This window comes from Lissotriton helveticus, chromosome 6 (assembly GCF_964261635.1).
Source record: "Lissotriton helveticus chromosome 6, aLisHel1.1, whole genome shotgun sequence".
Taxonomy (NCBI): Eukaryota; Metazoa; Chordata; class Amphibia; order Caudata; family Salamandridae; genus Lissotriton; species Lissotriton helveticus.
The window spans coordinates 1,310,018,651-1,310,040,125 of record NC_136067.1 but is presented as its reverse complement, the minus strand read 5'-3'; positions in this window follow the sequence as shown (position 1 = coordinate 1,310,040,125).

Genomic DNA, 21,475 nt, shown 5'->3' with positions numbered 1-21,475 from the left:
AGGTCTCAATATATGTGCTCCAGTGGATTTTGAGAAATTAACGTTTAAAAAAAGATATATATCTGTAACAGCGGACCTGGCAGCGTCCCAGGACGTGTACTTTACGCGCAACGGAGCTTTGTGAAGCGAAGCTGATTGGTTCTCCGGCGTCTGTCAACATTCCAAACAGTCCGTAGCGGCCGCCATCTTGTCTCTCGGTAGGATCGAGAGACAAGAGGAGGCCAAAGCGAAGGGGCAAATGACCATAAGGGGGCATAGTACATTGTCGCTCACCCCCTAGGTTTGATGTGGAGGTTTTAAAAGGGCCCCGCGGGGCAAAAAAAAATAAAAATAATAATAATCGAACAGCTGAATGGATTTGCACGAAACTTGGCAAAATTGTAGGGACTGGTAGCCCGATGTGCCTTTGCTAGATCTCAATATATGTGCTCCAGTGGATTTTGAGAAATTAACGTTCAAAAAAAGATATATATCTGTAACAGCGCACCGCTTCGCGTACTTTTCGCGTTACGGAGCTTTGCGAAGCGAAGCTGATTGGCTCTCCGGTGTCTGTAAACATTCCAAACAGTCCGTAGCGGCCGCCATCTTGTCTCTCGGTAGGATCGAACAGCTGAATGGATTTGCACGAAACTTGGCAAAATTGTAGGGACTGGTAGCCCGATGTGCCTTTGCTAGGTCTCAATATATGTGCTTCAGTGCATTTTGAGAAATTAACGTTCAGAAACAAGATATATATCTGTAACAGCGCTCCGCTTCGCGGAGATAAAATTATATGTGTATTACCTAGCTGTTGCTAACACCAGTTAGCGACGGCTAGTAGAATATAGCGACCATCTTGGGCCCCACTTTGCATGTGAGTGATATTTATCACTAATGACATGCAAAGTGGGCATGCCAAGATGTTAGCGACTGGAAACAGTCGCTAACATCGCTATCTCCTATTATCAACTTTTGGAAATATTCGAGATAAGCGCGAATATCTCCAAAAGCTACCACCTGCCCTGAGCAGTTCTTAGCCATGTTATCCAATGGGAGGTGGATAACATGGCTAAGAGCATTAGCTCGGTAATGCATGAATATCGCTGAGTTTTCAGCGATATTAATGCATTGCGGTCGTTTTTTATCGTATTTCCGATAAACCTTGATAATAGCAAGGTTTATCTGCGATAATTTCTGACGGTAAAAAAATCGTTGCTAAGCATCGTTAGGGATAAATATCGCTTAACTTTGGTAATATGCCCCAACGTCTGTTAACCTTCGATTCGAAGGAAATCAGGAAGTGTTGAAAAACATTGTCTGCGCCATCTTGTCTTTTTTCAAATGTCACACTTTTGTCGTGCACGGCAGCCATTTTAGATGCCTTGACCAGACCCACTCTGTGCACGCTGTCGATCCTTAGCATGGCTCCCCACCCTCGCAAGCATCTCCCCCAGGCAGTGGTCACCCCCGCTCTCTGTCTTGTGCATGGGTAATAAACCTCCCCCCATCTGCGCTGCTCTTCCCTGAGAATCACACCCTGTGCCCGCCCGACACCTCCCTTTCGCCCTATTCACTACCGCACCCTCTGACACTCCTTTTCCTCTGTGTCCGATTGTCCAGGCTGGTCCTAGGGTATCAGCTAGCCCTGCAGATGTAGTTTATGGCCACAGCTGTAAAGAATCACCCCTCTTCAAAGGAGTTATAGTAGATCAAGGCCCACACTCGATGAGATCCGTCACAGCAGAAGCGTTGCTATTATCTGAAAACCATCCTGTATTGTGATTGGGGAGGGGACCGAGCGTGAAGCGGAAGATTCCAGGGATGACTCTTTGTACATCAAAGTTTTTACAATTATGTGTCACATTAAAAATATATAGCACTCCGACAAAGTAGTAAGATTATAAAACTTTAATAATTTATAAATATATACAAGAAAACAAAAATAGTAATAACATATAAACATTTTTAGGGAAAAACAACGAAGTAGCGGTCGGCTGTGCGAATAGTCCCAATGCAGCACAACGTCCAGATTTCCGGCGTGGGGCGTCGCGGGGGGTGGGTCATCAGTAGCAAACTGTTGTGCGAATAGTTCCAAGGCAGCAGAACGCGCTGAAATCTAGATGACACTAAAGTGATGTCTAGTAAGTTGCCACCCAGCAAATAACGGCATGGGGCGTCGCGGGGGGTGGGTCATCAGTAGCAAACTGTTGCGCGAATAGTTCCAAGGCAGCAGAACGATGGCACCAAGGTGATGTCCAGTAAGTTGCCGCACTGGTTTTGGTATCCTACAATGCTGCTCCGAATAACGGCGCGGGGCGCCCCGGGGGAGGCGGCGTGAACGGGCCTCTCCAGGTGGAGTGTCATCTGTTGTAGTGGGGCGCCCCTTTACCGTTTCAGTTGCCATTCCGTCCGTTTTTGGTCCACTGTGTCAAAAGCCGCAATTCAGCTGAGTTGCGCCCACTCTTGCGGTGCAGCGATAGGCGGCTGTCACAGGACTCTCAAAATGGCGGCAGGCTGTTTCCTTTTTGGGCCTGGTCCACTGAAATGGCCCTGGGACACCTTGGAAATCGGACGCTTGTCTGCTAGGTCTTGGACCCCATTCTCGAAAGCGTCCCCTCCGCCTTGAGAATTCATCAAAAGTTTTGGGGGCTCCGACTCCTGCAGGCTTCTGGTGGGGAGCGGCTGCCATGATTGCTCGCGGAATGACCACGACTGAGCTACGAGATGGTGGTGCTCTCATGCTGACGCCAGCTTCAGTCTGAAACATCCAGAAACAAGGTGGGGCTTTCATCGTTTGGGAAAAAAAAAAAGTTTTCATCCAATGAAAAGTGTTGTTTTTAGGTCACATGATCAAGCCTTCCATCATTAGGAAACCAAAAGTAAAATGAACCAATGAAAAGTTTTATAAACAAGTCACATGACCTGTTATGCGGCATAGGGTGTAAAATGCGTAGAAAATACGTTGGCACGTGAGGCGGCGTCAGTAGCGGACCGATGTGCGAATAGGCCGAAGGCAACACAACGCGCCAAGATCCGGATGGCACCGAGGTGGTGTCCAGCAAGTTGCAGCACTGGTGTGGCCATCCTACAATGCTGAAAGTCGGCGTGGGGTGCCCCGTTGGCACGTGAGGCGGCGTCAGTAGCGGACCGATGTGCGAATAGGCCGAAGGCAACACAACGCGCCAAGATCCGGATGGCACCGAGGTGGTGTCCAGCAAGTTGCAGCACTGGTGTGGCCATCCTACAATGCTGAAAGTCGGCGTGGGGCGCCCCGTTGGCACGTGAGGCGGCGTCAGTAGCGGACCGATGTGCGAATAGGCCGAAGGCAACACAATGCGCCAAGATCCGGATGGCACCGAGGTGGTGTCCAGCAAGTTGCAGCACTGGTGTGGCCATCCTACAATGCTGAAAGTCGGCGTGGGGCGCCCCGTTGGCCTGTGAGTTTGCGTCAGTAGCGGACCGATGTGCGAATAGGCCGAAGGCAGCACAACGCGCCAAGATCCGGATGGCACCGAGGTGGTGTCTAGTAAGTTGCCGCACTGGTGTGGCCATCCAACAATGCTGAAAGTCGGCGTGGGGCGCCCCGTTGGCCTGTGAGTTTGCGTCAGTAGCGGACCGATGTGCGAATAGGCCGAAGGCAGCACAACGCGCCAAGATCCGGATGGCACCGAGGTGGTGTCTAGTAAGTTGCCGCACTGGTGTGGCCATCCTACAATGCTGAAAGTCGGCGTGGGGCGCCCCGTTGGACTGTGAGATGGCGTCAGTAGCGGACCGATGTGTGAATGGGGCCGAAGGCAGCGCAACAATATTTTCGGAATAGAAGACACCACTAGGCGCTGAGATTCCAAGATCCGGATGGCACCGAGGTGGTGTGTAGCAAGTTGCCGCACTGGTGTGGCCATCCTACAATGCTGAAAGTCGGCGTGGGGCGCCCCGTTGGCCTGTGAGTTTGCGTCAGTAGCGGACCGATGTGCGAATAGGCCGAAGGCAGCGCAACAATATTTTCGGAATAGAAGACACCACTAGGCGCTGAGATTCCAAGATCCGGATGGCACCGAGGTGGTGTCTAGTAAGTTGTCGCACTTCTGTGGCCATCCTACAATGTTGAAAGTCGGCGTGGGGCGCCCCGTTGGCCTGTGAGATGGCGTCAGTAGCGGACCGATGTGCGAATGGGGCCAAAGGCAGCGCAACAATATTTTCTGATTTGAAGACACCACAAGGCGCTGAGATGCCAAGATCCGGATGGCACCGAGGTGGTGTCTAGCAAGTTGTGGCACTGGTGTGGCCATCGTACAATGGTAAAAGTCGGCGTGGGGCGCCCTGTTGGCCTGTGAGATGGTGTCAGTAGCGGACTGATGTGTGAATGGGGCCAAAGGCAGCGCAACAATATTTTCTACAATATTTTCGGAGTAGAAGACACCACAAGGCGCTGAGATGCCAAGATCCGGATGGCACCGAGGTGATGTCTAAGTTGCGGACCGATGTGCGAATGGGGCCAAAGGTAGCGTAACAAGATTTTCTGTATGGAAGATACCACTAGGCGTTGAGATGCCAAGATTCGGATGGCACCGAGGTGATGTCTAGCAAGTTGTGCCACTGGTGTGGCCATCGTACAATGGTAAAAGTCGGCGTGGGGCGCCCTATTGGCCTGTGAGATGGTGTCAGTAGCGGACTGATGTGCGAATGGGGCCAAAGGCAGCGCAACAATATTTTCTGACTGACACCACATGGCGCTGAGATGCCAAGATCCGGATGGCACCGAGGTGATGTCTAAGTTGCGGACTGATGTGCGAATGGGGCCAAAGGCAGCGTAACAATATTTTCTGTATGGAAGATACCACTAGGCGTTGAGATGCCAAGATTCGGATGGCACCGAGGTGATGTCTAGCAAGTTGGTGTGGTCATCCTACAATGCTGAAACTCGGCGTGGGTCACCCCATTAGCCTGTGAGATGGCGTCAGTAGCGGACCGATGTGCGAATAGGCCGAAGGCAGCACAACGCGCCAAGATCCGGATGTCACCGTGGTGGTTTCATAGTTGAGAGGCACTTCATCTGCAGTGGGGCGCCGAGATCCGGATGGCACCGAGGTGATGTCTAGCAAGTTGCTGTACTGGTGTGGTCATCCTACAATGCTGAAATGTAGTGGGGCGCCCATTTACCGTTTCAGTTGCCAATCAGCTGAGTTTCGGCTGCTCTTGATGCTACAGCGACAGGCGGCTGCAAGAGGACTCTCAAAATGGCGGCCTGTTCTTTGGATTTGGGCCTGGTCCACTAAAATGGCCCTGGGACACCTTAGAACTTGGACGCTCGATTTTTTTTTCCTTTCCTGTACATGCAAAAAAAGGTAAATGCCCGGTACGTTACACGCTTCGTCTGCCACGATGAACTCTCCAGAGGAACCGAAAAAAAATATAGTTGTGGTAACTATACCATGCATCGTCATATGGAGAGGTGGCACCAATTAATTATAGTGCTGCATAAAAGAGAGATTTGGAGGAGAACCCCTGACCTGCTAGTACATTCATCAAAGAAGTGGCACTGAGAGCTTCAGAGGCAAGGGAAACGGTCCCAAATATTTAGAAGAACTTTGGAAAGATTAAAATGACATGTTTAGATTGTGGTAAATTAATTTCATGTGGACAGATGAGTGTTACTCTAATAAATACAGCATATGAACATCATCATAGTAGATGGTTGGTAGAGACATTTTGATTATATCCTGGACCTGCCCGTCCTCGCCCAAAATGGCGCCGGAATAAATGGGACTCGTAACTCCTTGTTGTGTACTGGTTGCAGAACCTTGAAATCACGAGATACGTATGCAGTTTTGAAGCACATGGCGGGCGGGGACGAGAATTGATTGAATATTTCGACATCCCTATTGATATTAAGTTCTGATGTGTTATTGATTACTGTACTATTGAAAGTTCGAATTAACGTCACCCACGGTACTTGCCCGCAAATGTATATCTAGATAATTTTATTGTAACTGGCCCTGTCGTATTTTAATTATAAAATGTACGTCCACCGATTCCGTAACTGTTAGACACCTTAGTTCTTGCAACCTAATGGCCCGCCCGTTACGTTCCTCTACAGTGTAAATGTCTATTCATCATATACGATTACAGTTTGCTCCGTGGCAGGCCCACGTGGTTATAGGCTCGTATTTGTATAATGAAATTTTCACAATAAAGGTTTTTAAAAGAAAACATGGTAGTAGTATATACATTGGTAAAGTTTTTAATAATAGTCACTGTTTTAGAATCATTAAAAGGCAAGTGAAATAAAGCAGACCAATTACATGAAGGGTAAAAGGTATAATACGAAGGAACGCAGTAAAGATAAATGGTCAAGGGCTGTTGTGTTTTCTATTCCTGCAACATAAAGTGATCGATAAGAATCTCATATTCAGGCGTATCGGCGACTAAGACAGCAGGTCGACCCTCTTTTGCTCAACGGCTCCGTCATGGGACGAAGAAACGCTCTTTTTCTCGAAAAAAGAATATATTTTACTTGCAGGACAGTTGTAAAATTTCCGGGAAAGTACATTAGCCTGGAACATTATAACATATATTTAAGAAAAAATAATGTTCGGAAGTAATTAAAAGCGTAATTTTTAGGTGATATGACCAAGGCTTTCATCATTAGAATAAGAAAAGTAAAATGAACCAATGAAAAGTTTTATTAACAAGTCACATGACTTGTTATGCTTACGTTACGCGCTGCGCGCCCGGATGACTTCCGGATGCGCTAACGCGGCGCGTCATATGACGCATTACGCGACAACGCAGGTCCAGAATATAGTGAAAATGTCTCCACCAACCAGCGGTCGAAACACAACCCCTTTCAGCAGGCTAAATAGTTCTGTTAAATGACAACAGAAGGGACAGGCAACAAGAACCATCAGTCAAAGAGGGGAGGGCTAGTTCTTCTCTACCGGGTTACATTGGGGCGCTACCGGAACTGATCGAATTGGTAGTCTACAGTGTTTCTGGATGTTTCAGACTGAAGCTGGGGTTAGCATGAGAGCAGCACCATTTCGTAGCTCCGTCGTGGCCATTCCGCAACCAATCATGGCAGCCGCTCTTTATCGTTATTTTGGGCGGGGTGGGTGGCGGAGCCGAGCTGTTTTGCAGCCATCATTGTGTGGAGTTCAGTTCACTAGTTTTGTATTTGTCATGAGGGATTGTTCCTAATGTTTCTATTTTAGCGAGGTCAAAAAGAGATCCCATTAGTGGCCTACTGATTTTGCTCGATTCCTTTTCTTTTTTTTTACACGATTTTTCGTTATCTGCAAAGACTAAACAGAGTATTGCGACTCTGTGTTTGTTTGTAAATAGAGAATGAACCAAAGAGAACTAATTCTAAAATAGTAAATACTTGGATAACAATCAATCAAATGGAGAGAGAAGCAGGCACGACGGATTACAACGGGGGCAAAGGCCTGCGTTAACTACCTTTCACTATCTGCAAAGAGAGAGTACTCCTAATAGAAATGAGGGGGGGGGGGCACCATTCAAAGCAGATCAGTGTGCATAAACACGAAAATGTTTTCACTTACCACGTACTTGACATTCGACAGCTTATGATATTTGCTATTAAAAAACTATTGAAATTCACTGAAAAAACCATAGGTTTTGTGACATGATCAGCAGTGGATTGCGGGTGCGCGATATATAGTTAGTGCAACTAACTATATATGGAATTTCAATGGTTTTGTGTGAGTAAAATAAGGTTTTTTAAATGCTAATTCCTAACTATATATGGTCTATAACCTATGGTTTTTTCAGTGAATTTTCAAGGTTTTGTAAATGCTAATTCCTAACTATATATGGTCTATAACCTATGGTTTTTTCAGTGAATATATATATATATTACCTACTGGCGGTCGCCAGTAGGTATATATAGTTAGGATTTTTTCTCTATGGGTTTTTTGAAAATTCTATGTCTAATAACTTTGGCGTTTGTGGACGGAATCGGCTGAAATTTTCAGGAAAATGGCACATTTTGTTTCTGAGCAGCCCTTGAAAATTTGGGGGGGGTTCGTCCAGTGGGGGCCGAGAAAAAAGGGGGGTCCCAAAACGTGTTTTTAACATTGAGTTTTCCATAGGGCGGTTGGCCTCACTTTTAGCCCGAACGGCTGAATGGATTTGCACGAAACTTGGCAAAATTGTAGGGACTGGTAGCCCGATGTGCCTTTTGTAGGTCTCAATATATGTGCTCCAGTGGATTTTGAGAAATTAACGTTTAAAAAAAGATATATATCTGTAACAGCGGACCGGTTAGCGCTCTGGTTCGCGGACTTTTCGCGCAACGGAGCTTTGTGAAGCGAAGCTGATTGGTTCTCCGGCGTCTGTCAACATTCCAAACAGTCCGTAGCGGCCGCCATCTTGTCTCTCGGTAGGATCGAGAGACAAGAGGAGGTCAAAACAAAGGGGGAAATAACTATAAGGGGGCATAGTAGATCCTCGCTGACCCCCTAGGTTTGATGTGGAGGTTTTAAAAGGGCCCCGCGGGGCAAAAAAAAAACAAAATAATAATAATCGAACGGCTGAATGGATTTGCACGAAACTTGGCAAAATATTAGGGACTGGTAGCCCGATGTGCCTTTGCTAGGTCTCAATATATGTGCTCCAGTGGATTTTGAGAAATTAACGTTGAAAAAAAGATATATATCTGTAACAGCGCTCCGCTTCGCGTACTTTTCGCGTTACGGAGCTTTGCGAAGCTGATTGGTTCTCCGGCGTCTGTCAACATTCCAAACAGTCCGTAGCGGCCGCCATCTTGTCCCTCGGTAGGATTGAGAGACAAGAGGAGGCCAAAGCGAAGGGGGAAATGACCATAAGGGGGCATAGTAGATCCTTCCTGACCTCTTAGGTTTGATGTACCATTTTGCCAAGTTTGGTGTAATTCCGTTCAGCCATTCAGGCTGTAGACGTATGTAAATGTCCTATGGAAAATTGCATGGGGAAAACACATTTGAAAGTGTTGAAATTTAGAACCAATTAAAATGTTACTTTGGTTTTGTATTTGTGTGTGATGAAAGTTAATTGGTTATGTATATATGTCAAATGAGAGGAAACCACAGCCATTTTGTGATACTACTGTCTGAGGTACATTTGTGAGGAATTTTTGGTGGTGAATTTCTGGTGTTTGATTTACACAGTACTAACACTTCTGCTACTTTTAAAAAGGTGAGTTGTTAATTTGTAAGGGGAACTATGTTGTACACTTGAAGATAATTTGAAAAATGTTTTCTGTTATTTATTTGCAGTCCTTCTGTTATACTAAATACTTGATGAAGTTAGTTTTATATTATGTATTACTAAAAACGATAAATGAAAGTGATTATTTTTTTCTGCAATTTACAGCAAGCAATTTCAAAATAAAATGGCTCACAATGAAGAGACCGTGGCAATTTCTTTTGAATTGTCCACTACATTGATTGAAATTGAGAGCACCAATAATGAAATATTGTCACAAGGAGGACATGACTTGTATGATTCCATTAGATTGATTGAAATGGACAGCACCAAGAATGAAATATTGTCACAAGGAGATGACTTGAATGATTCCACTACATTGATTGAAATTGAGAGCACCAATAATGAAATATTGTCACAAGGAGGAGATGGCTTGTATGATTCCATTAGATTGATTGAAATGGACAGCACCAATAATGAAATATTGTCACAAGGAGGAGATGACTTGAATGATTCCACTACATTGATTGAAATTGAGAGCACCAATAATGAAATATTGTCACGAGGAGATGACTTGAATGATTCCACTACATTGATTGAAATGGACAGCACCAATAATGAAATATTGTCAGAAGGAGGAGATGACTTGAATGATTTTTTTGATCAATCTCTTGATGGCGAATTTATCGAGTGTTTGGAGACCATAGAGTTACAAGAATCATCATTGCAGACTTTTAATGAGGAGATTCCAGATGAGATGATTGAAGAGGAAATTACTGATGAGGACATGTTACTAGTTGTTTCAAATTTAGAAAATTCTGAAGAATAAATTTATATTTAGAAATCAAAAATTGTTTGAGACATTATTTATTTTTATTTTTAATTTATGAGGTTGTAGCGAAGTGATTGTAGTATAAAATGAGACTTATAGTATAGAGTGCAACATTTTTATGTTACATGGTAAGTTTACTCATATTTACTTCCCTTCTGCCACTATATTATCTCCAATGTGTATTTGACATGTCTTCTTCATCTGCGGCCTCCTTTCTCTCACTGTGTGTCTCCGATGCATCTTATCGCTGGTATTTTGTGTAATTACAGAAGAGAGTAAAATAAAATAGTTCGGAACGTGAAAAGGGGGCAAAGTAGAGTACTCCTCACCCCCTAGGCCTTTTTAGGCGGTCCTAAAAGGATCAGTTTCTGCTTTCCTGAGAGATTATGGTATGAGTTCCATATACCACAATAACTTGCATTACAACATGCAAGATATCTATCTCCTATTACCAACTTTTGGAGATATTCGCGCTAAGCGCGAATATCTCCAAAAAGTAACACCTGCCCTGAGCAGTTCTTAGCCATGTTATCCAATGGGAGGTGGATAACATGGCTAAGAGTATTAGCTCGGTAATGCATGAATATCGCTGAGTTTTTAGCGATATTCATGCATTGCGGCCGTTTATTATCGCATTTGCGATAAACCTTGATAATAGTAAGGTTTATCTTCGATAATTTCTGACGATGCTTAGTGGTAAAAAATTGGTTGGTAAGCATCGTTAGCGATAAATATCGCTTAACTTTGGTAATATGCCCCAACGTCTGTTAACGTTCGATTCGAAGGAAATGAGGAAGTGTTGAAAAACATTGTCTGCGCCATCTTGCCTTTTTTGAAATGCCACACTTTTGTCGTGCACGGCAGCCATTTTAGATGTCTTGACGAGACCCACTCTCTGCACGCTGTCGATTCGTAGCATGGCTCCTCACCCTCGTAAGCATCTCCCCCAGGCACTGGTCACCACCGCTCTCTGTCTTATGCATGGGCAATAAACCTTCCCCCATCTGCGCTGCTCTTCCCTGAGAATCACACTCTGTGCCCGCCCGACACCTCCCTTTCGCCCTATTCACTACCGCACCCTCTGACACTCCTCTTCCTCTGTGTCCGAATGTCCAGGCCGGTCCTAGGCTATCAGCTAGCCCTGCAGATGTAGTTTATGGCCCCAGCTGTAAAGAATCACCCCTCTTCAAAGGAGTTATAGTAGATCAAGGCCCACACCCGATGTGATCCGTCACAGCACACGCGTTCCTACTATCTGAAAACCATCCTGTATTGTGATTGGGGAGGGGACCGAGCCTGAAGCGGAAGATTCCAGGAATGACTCTTTGTACATCAAAGTTTTTACAATTATGTGTCACATTAAAAATATATAGCACTCCAACAAAGTAGTAGGAATATAAAACTTTAATAACATATAAATATATACAACAAAACAAAAACAGTAAAAACATTTAAACAACGAAGAGACCGTGGCAATTTCTTTTTAATTATCCAATAGATTTATTGAAATTGACAGCACCAATAATGAAATATTCTTGTCAGTAGCGGTCTGTTGTGCGAATAGTTCCAAGGCAGCAGAACGCGCTGAAATCTAGATGGCACGAAAGTGATGTCTAGTAAGTTGCCGCCCAGCAAAAAATGGCGTGGGGCGCCGCGGGGGTGAGTGAGTCCAGTAGGCACCACAGCTATTCTTACCGGCATTGCAGAATTACTGCTGGGGACAATGCCTGTGCTGTAGCAGGGTCACAGCAGAAACAAAAAGGATTCTGTTGAAGATGTTGTTGGTTTTCAATTTGAAAACAGTTCTGGTGTCAACTGCTATGCTAATGTAGTGGTTAATGTTTTGTTTTCTCTAGAAAATGTAAAAGAGGGGGAGGCAGTCCAAAGTTCCGTTAAAAGGGCAAAGGAAAGGATCGGTGGTTTGAACTATCAGTCAAAAAGGGGAGGGGGTGCAATAATTTTTCCTACCGGGTCACACTGTGCTTTCACCGGAAGTAAGGTCTGCAGGATTGTAGTAATTCAAAGTGAGGCTGGCGCCAGCATGGGAGCGCTGACGTCCCGCGGATACAGTTTCGTCACTCCACGGGCAATCATGGCAGTCATTCCCCATCGGGGGTCGGAGACTCCCGCGGCTCCTCTAGAATCTTCAAGGTCGTGGAGGACTACGGTGGTGGAGTCAACCAGTGACCGGGCCATTTCTTTATGTTGGGCCCGCTCTTGCCAGGTCGACCGCCATTTTGAGAGTTCGGCAGCTACCGGCGATCGCGGGGTCACATGAGCGGACGGGCTCCACCCTGCCGGGCGAGACGTTGCAGCATGGCCACAGTGGAAGAACCGTTATCTAGGTCGTTCCGAAACTGTGCAGCACTGTAGTTGTTAGGATGCCACCGCCTGGAGCGCTGAGGGTGCAGCTGGGAAGCCTCCACCTGGGGAGGCGGGAGAGGCCTGTTCGCACCGTCTCTCCCTCCCAGTGCACCCCACGGCGTCTCGCTTGAGATTTGTTATGGCCGGACCAGGCGATGAGGACGAGGGGGGGGTCGGAGGCATGTGCAAGACATCCCCCTCCAGTGTTGTCGCAGCCATTATAAAAGAAAGAAGTGTCCCGTCCGTCTTCGGGCCGGGCTTCCGGTGGATGTCGGCCGGACGCCCCTGGCTCTGGCCCCATGAACGGGTTTCTTGGTTTATCGGCTGCAGCCGGATCCCGTCGGCCTCGGCCCCCCGACCGTTGGTGGTCGGACCGGAAGAGCATGTGGCGGGACTACCTGCAACTCTCAAGGGCCACCGCGGCCGGACTGGGAGAGAGAGGGGAGGGTCGAGGAGACATTCCCCCCCCCCTGCAACTGTTCAGCGTTGTAAAGGCAATCCCCTGGCCGGGTCCCGCTGGTCTCGGCCTCTCCTCCGGCTACACCCTACGTTAGGATCTCCTGGCCGAGGCGTGGCAGCAGGACCTGCCTTATATGGGCTGCTCCCGGCTGGGCGTAGCCGGAACCCTGCCCCACCTTGGAAGTTTCCAGAGTGGGGGTGGATGTTCTACTGACTTGCATTTTCCCTAGTCTATCGATTTTTTTGGCGTGGCAGGCGGTGGGACAGCGAGGGGTGATTTGGTTTCTCTTACTGTTTTTCTGGTCTCTCACCACTGGCATAGTTTTAACGTTTTCTTGTTTCTAGGACATTAATAGGTTTTATCATTACGTTATGTTATCGTTTCTTTGTTCGTTGTTTAATAAAAGTTCATGTTCATCAGTGGCCTACTGATTTTCGTTTTCCTATTTTTTTCTTTCCAGGTTGTTTCATGGTAAAGTTTCTGTTAACAGGATACAGTGATCACTTCGTTATTATTGCATATGTCCTTTTCACTAGGGGTGCTCTCTGGTCGGGCCAGATGACGTATCTCTAGTAAATGGTCCGGGTGAAAAAGGTGCATCAATCAGTGGGGAGTAGATAGGCATGACAGATTACAACGGGGGAGAACGGTCCGCATTACGTACCCTTTCACTACTTGCAAAGATTTTCCTACGTTTATTTGCAAACAGGGAATACCTCCAAAAAGAACTAATTCCCAAACAGTCAATGTTCGGACAATCAATCAATCAATGAGGAATGAAATAGGTACGACGTGTTAAAGGCTTGCGTTACCTACCCTTCACTATCTGCAAAGGGAGATAGAATATTCCTATTCTTCCTCGTTTGCAGGTAGAGAAGATCGTTAAGAGAATTAACTTCGAACAATTCAATGCTCGATTGAAACAATCAACAAGGGGTACTGTGAACACAAATGAACGCCGCTTATATACATACGCATTGCTATTTTCAACAGGTTGTTCCTAATGTTTCTATTTTAGCGAGGTCAAAAGAGATCCCATTAGTGGCCTACTGATTTTGCTCGATTCCTTTTGTTTTTTTACACGATTTTTCGCTATCTGCAAAGACTAAACAGAGTATTGCGACTCTGTGCTTGTTTGTAAATAGAGAATGAACCAAAGAGAACAATCAATCAAATGGAGAGAGAAGCAGGCACGACGGATTACAAAGGGGGAAAGGGCTGCGTTAACTACCCTTCACTATCTGCAAAGAGAGAGTACTCCTAATAGAAATGAGGGGTGGGGGGCAGCAATCAAAGCAGATCAGTGTGCATAAACACGAAAAAAAAAATTCTTACCACGTACTTGACATTCGACAGCTTATGATATTTGCTATTAAAAAACCATTGAAATTCACTGAAAAAACCATAGGTTATAGACCATATATAGTTAGGAATTAGCATTTACAAAACCTTGAAAATTCACTGAAAAAACCATAGGTTATAGACCATATATAGTTAGGAATTAGCATTTAAAAAACCTTATTTTACTCACACAAAACCATTGAAATTCCATATATAGTTAGTTGCACTAACTATATATTGCGCACCCGCAATCCACTGCTGATGATGTCACATATTACATCATTCATGACATGGTCAGTGACATCACTGATGACATCACTGATGACATCTCAAATGACATCACTGATGACATCTCACTTGACATCAATGATCACATCACTGATGATATCATTCATGTGACAATACAATGCATCTCCTCACATTTTAATATAACCTCTGTTTCACCCAGTGTTAAAAACAGAGTATAATTTTTGAAACCATTGACACACCAATACTAGTTACTACATACGTACTCACTGATTCCTACGTCTACACACACATTCACTCATTCACCCATACAATCATTCATACATACAATCACTCATGTTTACAACACAATCATATGCACTCATACACCTATACAGACACTCACACTCTGCCACTCATCCATGGAGTTACTCACACACCTAGTCAGTCCTGTAAAGAATCAATCACACTTCCATTTTCTACTCTATACAGTTAAACATAGAGCACCTTACGTTTTCAACCATATACTAACACATACTTACTCTCTTATACAATCATTGATACAAGTACACATTGATCTGTACAGAGTCACACACCTCCCATCCAGCCACACACACACTCAGTCTCCCATGCAAATACTTGGGCAATCAATCAATAACCCATATAGTTACTCATATAGCTACTGATCAACACATGCAGCAGTTTACAGAACAACAGACATAATGATGCACAAATTAAGACAGTTTAGTCACTAACCCATGCACTCAGTGAGACACATTTAATCACTCACTCATACATTCAGTCATGCACCTACTAAATCCTTCGTCCAGACACTTATACATCCACTCATTCTTCAATATGTAAGACATATTTTAACTTTACAGAAACATAGTCACTGGATGTTGTCATCAGTGATGTCATCAGTGATGTCATTTGAGATGTCATCAGTGATGTCATCAGTGATGTCACTGACCATGTCATGAATGATGTAATATGTGACATCATCAGCAGTGGATTGCGGGTGCGCAATATATAGTTAGTGCAACTAACTATATATGGAATTTCAATGGTTTTGTGTGAGTAAAATAAGGTTTTTTAAATGCTAATTCCTAACTATATATGGTCTATAACCTATGGTTTTTTCAGTGAATATATATATATATATATATATATATATATATATATATATATATTACCTACTGGCGGTCGCCAGTAGGTATATATAGTTAGGATTTTTTCTCTATGGGTTTTTGGAAAATTCTATGTCTAATAACTTTGGCGTTTGTGGACGGAATTGGCTGAAATTTTCAGGAAAATGGCACATTTTGTTTCTGAGCAGCCCCTGAAAATTGGGGGGGGGGGTTCGTCCAGGGGGGGTCGAGAAAAAAAGGGGGTCCCAAAACGTGTTTTTAACATTGAGTTTTCCATAGGGCGGTTGGCCTCACTTTTAGCCCGAACGGCTGAATGGATTTGCACGAAACTTGGCAAAATTGTAGGGACTGGTAGCCCGATGTGCCTTTTGTAGGTCTCAATATATGTGCTACAGTGGATTTTGAGAAATTAACGTTTAAAAAAAGATATATATCTTTAACAGCGGACCGGGCAGCGCTCCAGGACGCGTACTTTTCGCGCAACGGAGCTTTGTGAAGCGAAGCTGATTGGTTCTCCGCCGTCTGTCAACATTCCAAACAGTCCGTAGCGGCCGCCATCTTGTCTCTCGGTAGGATCGAGAGACAAGAGGAGGCCAAAGCGAAGGGGCAAATGACCATAAGGGGGAATAGTAGATCCTCGCTGACCCCCTAGGTTTGATGTGGAGGTTTTACAAGGGCCCCGCGGGGCAAAAAAAAAAAATAATAATAATAATCGAACGGCTGAATGGATTTGCACGAAACTTGGCAAAATTGTAGGGACTGGTAGCCCGATGTGCCTTTGCTAGGTCTCAATATATGTGCTTCAGTGGATTTTGAGAAATTAACGTTCAAAAAAAGATATATATCTGTAACAGCGCACCGCTTCGCGTACTTTTCGCGTTACGGAGCTTTGCGAAGCGAAGCTGATTGGCTCTCCGGTGTCTGTAAACATTCCAAACAGTACGTAGCGGCCGCCATCTTGTCTCTCGGTAGGATCGAGAGACAAGAGGAGGCCAAAGCGAAGGGGCAAATGACCATAAGGGGGCATAGTAGATCCTCGCTGACCCCCTAGGTTTGATGTGGAGGTTTTAAAAGGGCCCCGCGGGGCAAAAAAAAATAATAATAATAATAATCGAACGGCTGAATGGATTTGCACGAAACTTGGTAAAATATTAGGGACTGGTAGCCCGATGTGCCTTTGCTAGGTCTCAATATATGTGCTTCAGTGCATTTTGAGAAATTAACGTTCAAAAACAAGATATATATCTGTAACAGCGCTCCGCTTCGCGGAGATAAAATTATATCTGTATTACCTAGCTGTTGCTAACACCAGTTAGCGACGGCTAGTAGGAGATAGCGACCATCTTGGGCCCCACTTTGCATGTGAGTGATATTTATCACTAATGACATGCAAAGGGGGCATGCCAAGATGTTAGCGACTGGAAACAGTCGCTAACATCGCTATCTCCTATTATCAACTTTTGGAAATATTCGAGATAAGCGCGAATATCTCCAAAAAGTAACAGCTGCCCTGAGCAGTTCTTAGCCATGTTATCCAATGGGAGGTGGATAACATGGCTAAGAGCATTAGCTCGGTAATGCATGAATATCGCTGAGTTTTCAGCGATATTAATGCATTGCGGTCGTTTTTTATCGTATTTGCGATAAACCTTGATAATAGCAAGGTTTATCTGCGATAATTTCTGATGGTAAAAAAATCTTTGCAATGCATCGTTAGGGATAAATATCGCTTAACTTTGGTAATATGCCCCAACGTCTGTTAACGTTCGATTCGAAGGAAATCAGGAAGTGTTGAAAAACATTGTCTGCGCCATCTTGTCTTTTTTCAAATGCCACACTTTTGTCGTGCACGGCAGCCATTTTAGATGCCTTGACCAGACCCACTCTGTGCACGCTGTCGATCCTTAGCATGGCTCCCCACCCTCGCAAGCATCTCACCCAGGCAGTGGTCACCCCCGCTCTCTGTCTTATGCATGGGTAATAAACCTCCCCCCATCTGCGCTGCTCTTCCCTGAGAATCACACCCTGTGCCCGCCCGACACCTCCCTTTCGCCCTATTCACTACCGCACCCTCTGACACTCCTTTTCCTCTGTGTCCGATTGTCCAGGCCGGTCCTAGGCTATCAGCTAGCCCTGCAGATGTAGTTTATGGCCACAGCTGTAAAGAATCACCCCTCTTCAAAGGAGTTATAGTAGATCAAGGCCCACACTCGATGAGATCCGTCACAGCAGAAGCGTTGCTATTATCTGAAAACCATCCTGTATTGTGATTGGGGAGGGGACCGAGCGTGAAGCGGAAGATTCCAGGGATGACTCTTTGTACATCAAAGTTTTTACAATTATGTGTCACATTAAAAATATATAGCACTCCGACAAAGTAGTAAGATTATAAAACTTTAATAATTTATAAATATATACAAGAAAACAAAAATAGTAATAACATATAAACATTTTTAGGGAAAAACAACGAAGTAGCGGTCGGCTGTGCGAATAGTCCCAACGCAGCACAACGTCCAGATTTCCGGCGTGGGGCGTCGCGGGGGGTGGGTCATCAGTAGCAAACTGTTGTGCGAATAGTTCCAAGGCAGCAGAACGCGCCGAAATCTAGATGACACGAAAGTGATGTCTAGTAAGTTGCCACCCAGCAAATAACGGCGTGGGGCGTCGCGGGGGGTGGGTCATCAGTAGCAAACTGTTGTGCGAATAGTTCCAAGGCAGCAGAACGATGGCACCAAGGTGATGTCCAGTAAGTTGCCGCACTGGTTTTGGTATCCTACAATGCTGCTCCGAATAACGGCGTGGGGCGCCCCGGGGGAGGCGGCGTGAACGGGCCTCTCCAGGTGGAGTGTCATCTGTTGTAGTGGGGCGCCCCTTTACCGTTTCAGTTGCCATTCCGTCCGTTTTTGGTCCACTGTGTCAAAAGCCGCAATTCAGCTGAGTTGCGCCCACTCTTGCGGTGCAGCGATAGGCGGCTGTCACAGGACTCTCAAAATGGCGGCAGGCTCTTTCCTTTTTGGGCCTGGTCCACTGAAATGGCCCTGGGACACCTTGGAAATCGGACGCTTGTCTGCTAGGTCTTGGACCCCATTATCGAAAGCGTCCCCTCCGCCTTGAGAATTCATCAAAAGTTTTGGGGGCCCGACTCCTGCAGGCTTCTGGTGGGGAGCGGCTGCCATGATTGCTCGCGGAATGACCACGACGGAGCTACGAGATGGTGGTGCTCTCATGCTGACGCCAGTTTAGTCTGAAACATCCAGAAACAAGGTGGGGCTTTCATCGTTTGGGAAAAAAAAAAGTTTTCATCCAATGAAAAGTGTTGTTTTTAGGTCATATGATCAAGCCTTCCATCATTAGGAAACCAAAAGTAAAATGAACCAATGAAAAGTTTTATAAACAAGTCACATGACCTGTTATGCGGCATAGGGTATAAAATGCGGAGAAAATACGTTGGCACGTGAGGCGGCGTCAGTAGCGGACCGATGTGCGAATAGGCCGAAGGCAATACAACGCGCCAAGATCCGGATGGCACCGAGGTGGTGTCCAGCAAGTTGCAGCACTGGTGTGGCCATCCTACAATGCTGAAAGTCGGCGTGGGGCGCCCCGTTGGCCTGTGAGTTTGCGTCAGTAGCGGACCGATGTGCGAATAGGCCGAAGGCAGCACAACGCGCCAAGATCCGGATGGCACCGAGGTGGTGTCTAGTAAGTTGCCGCACTGGTGTGGCCATCCAACAATGCTGAAAGTCGGCGTGGGGCGCCCCGTTGGCCTGTGAGATGGCGTCAGTAGCGGACCGATGTGCGAATAGGCCGAAGGCAGCACAACGCGCCAAGATCCGGATGGCACCGAGGTGGTGTCTAGTAAGGTGCACTGGTGTGGCCATCCTACAATGCTGAAAGTCGGCGTGGGGTGCCCCGTTGGCCTGTGAGTTTGCGTCAGTAGCGGACCGATGTGCGAATAGGCCGAAGGCAGCACAACGCGCCAAGATCCGGATGGCACCGAGGTGGTGTCTAGTAAGTTGTCACACTTCTGTGGCCATCCTACAATGTTGAAAGTCGGCGTGGGGCGCCCCGTTGGCCTGTGAGATGGCGTCAGTAGCGGACCGATGTGCGAATGGGGCCAAAGGCAGCGCAACAATATTTTCTGACTGACACCACAAGGCGCTGAGATGCCAAGATCCGGATGGCACCGAGGTGATGTCTAAGTTGCGGACTGATGTGCGAATGGGGCCAAAGGCAGCGTAACAATATTTTTTGTATGGAAGATACCACTAGGCGTTGAGATGCCAAGATTCGGATGGCACCGAGGTGATGTCTAGCAAGTTGCTGTACTGGTGTGGTCATCCTACAATGCTGAAACTCGGCGTGGGTCGCCCCATTAGCCTGTGAGATGGCGTCAGTAGCGGACCGATGTGCGAATAGGCCGAAGGCAGCACAACGCGCCAAGATCCGGATGTCACCGTGGTGGTTTCATAGTTGAGAGGCACTTCATCTGCAGTGGGGCGCCGAGATCCGGATGGCACCGAGGTGATGTCTAGCAAGTTGCTGTACTGGTGTGGTCATTCTACAATGCTGAAAGTCGGCGTGGGGCGCCCCATTAGCCTGTGAGATGGCGTCAGTAGCGGACTGATGTGCGAATGGGGCCAAAGGCAGCGCAACAATATTTTCTGAAGAGAAGACACCAAAAGGTGCTGACATTCCAAGATCTGGATGGCACCGAGGTGGTGTCTAGCAAGCTATGCAGTTGAGTTGTGTGCGCACTTGCGGCGAATAGGTCGAAGGCAGCATAACAATGTTTTTTGAATAGAAGACACCACAAGGCGTTGAGATTCGGTTACCACCGAGGTGATGTCTAGCAAGTTGCCGCACTGGTGTGGCCATCCTACAATACTGCTCCGAATAACGGCGTGGGGTGCCCGAAGGGGGGGGGGGGCGGCGTGAATGGGCCTTCCTAGGTGGAGGCTCGTCTGCTGTAGTGGGGCGCCCCTTTACCGTTTCAGTTGCCATTCAGCTGAGTTTCGGCTGCTCTTGATGCTACAGCGACAGGCGGCTGCAAGAGGACTCTCAAAATGGCGGCCTGTTCTTTGGATTTGGGCCTGGTCCACTAAAATGGCCCTGGGACACCTTAGAACTCGGACGCTCGATTTTTTTTTCCTTTCCTGTACATGCAAAAAAAGGTAAATGCCCGGTACGTTACACGCTTCATCTGCCACGATGAACTCTCCAGAGGAACCGAAAAAAAATATAGTTGTGGTAACTATACCATGCATCGTCATATGGAGAGGTGGCACCAATTAATTATAGTGCTGCATAAAAGAGAGATTTGGAGGAGAACCCCTGACCTGCTAGTACATTCATCAAAGAAGTGGCACTGAGAGCTTCAGAGGCAAGGGAAACGGTCCCAAATATTTAGAAGAACTTTGGAAAGATTAAAATGACATGTTTAAATTGTGGCTAATTAATTTCATGTGGACAGATGAGTGTTACTCTAATAAATACAGCATATGAACATCATCATAGTCGATGGTTGGTAGAGACATTTTGACTATATCCTGGACCTGCCCGTCCTCGCCCAAAATGGCGCCGGAATAAATGGGACTCGTAACTCCTTGTTGTGTACTGGTTGCAGAACCTTGAAATCACGAGATACGTATGCAGTTTTGAAGCACATGGCGGGCGGGGACGAGAATTGATTGAATATTTCGACATCCCTATTGATATTAAGTTCTGATGTGTTATTGATTACTGTACTGTTGAAAGTTCGAATTAACGTCACCCATGGTACTTGCCCGCAAATGTATATCTAGATAATTTTATTGTAACTGGCCCTGTCGTATTTTAATTATAAAATGTACGTCCACCGATTCCGTAACTGTTAGACACCTTAGTTCTTGCAACCTAATGGCCCGCCCGTTACGTTCCTCT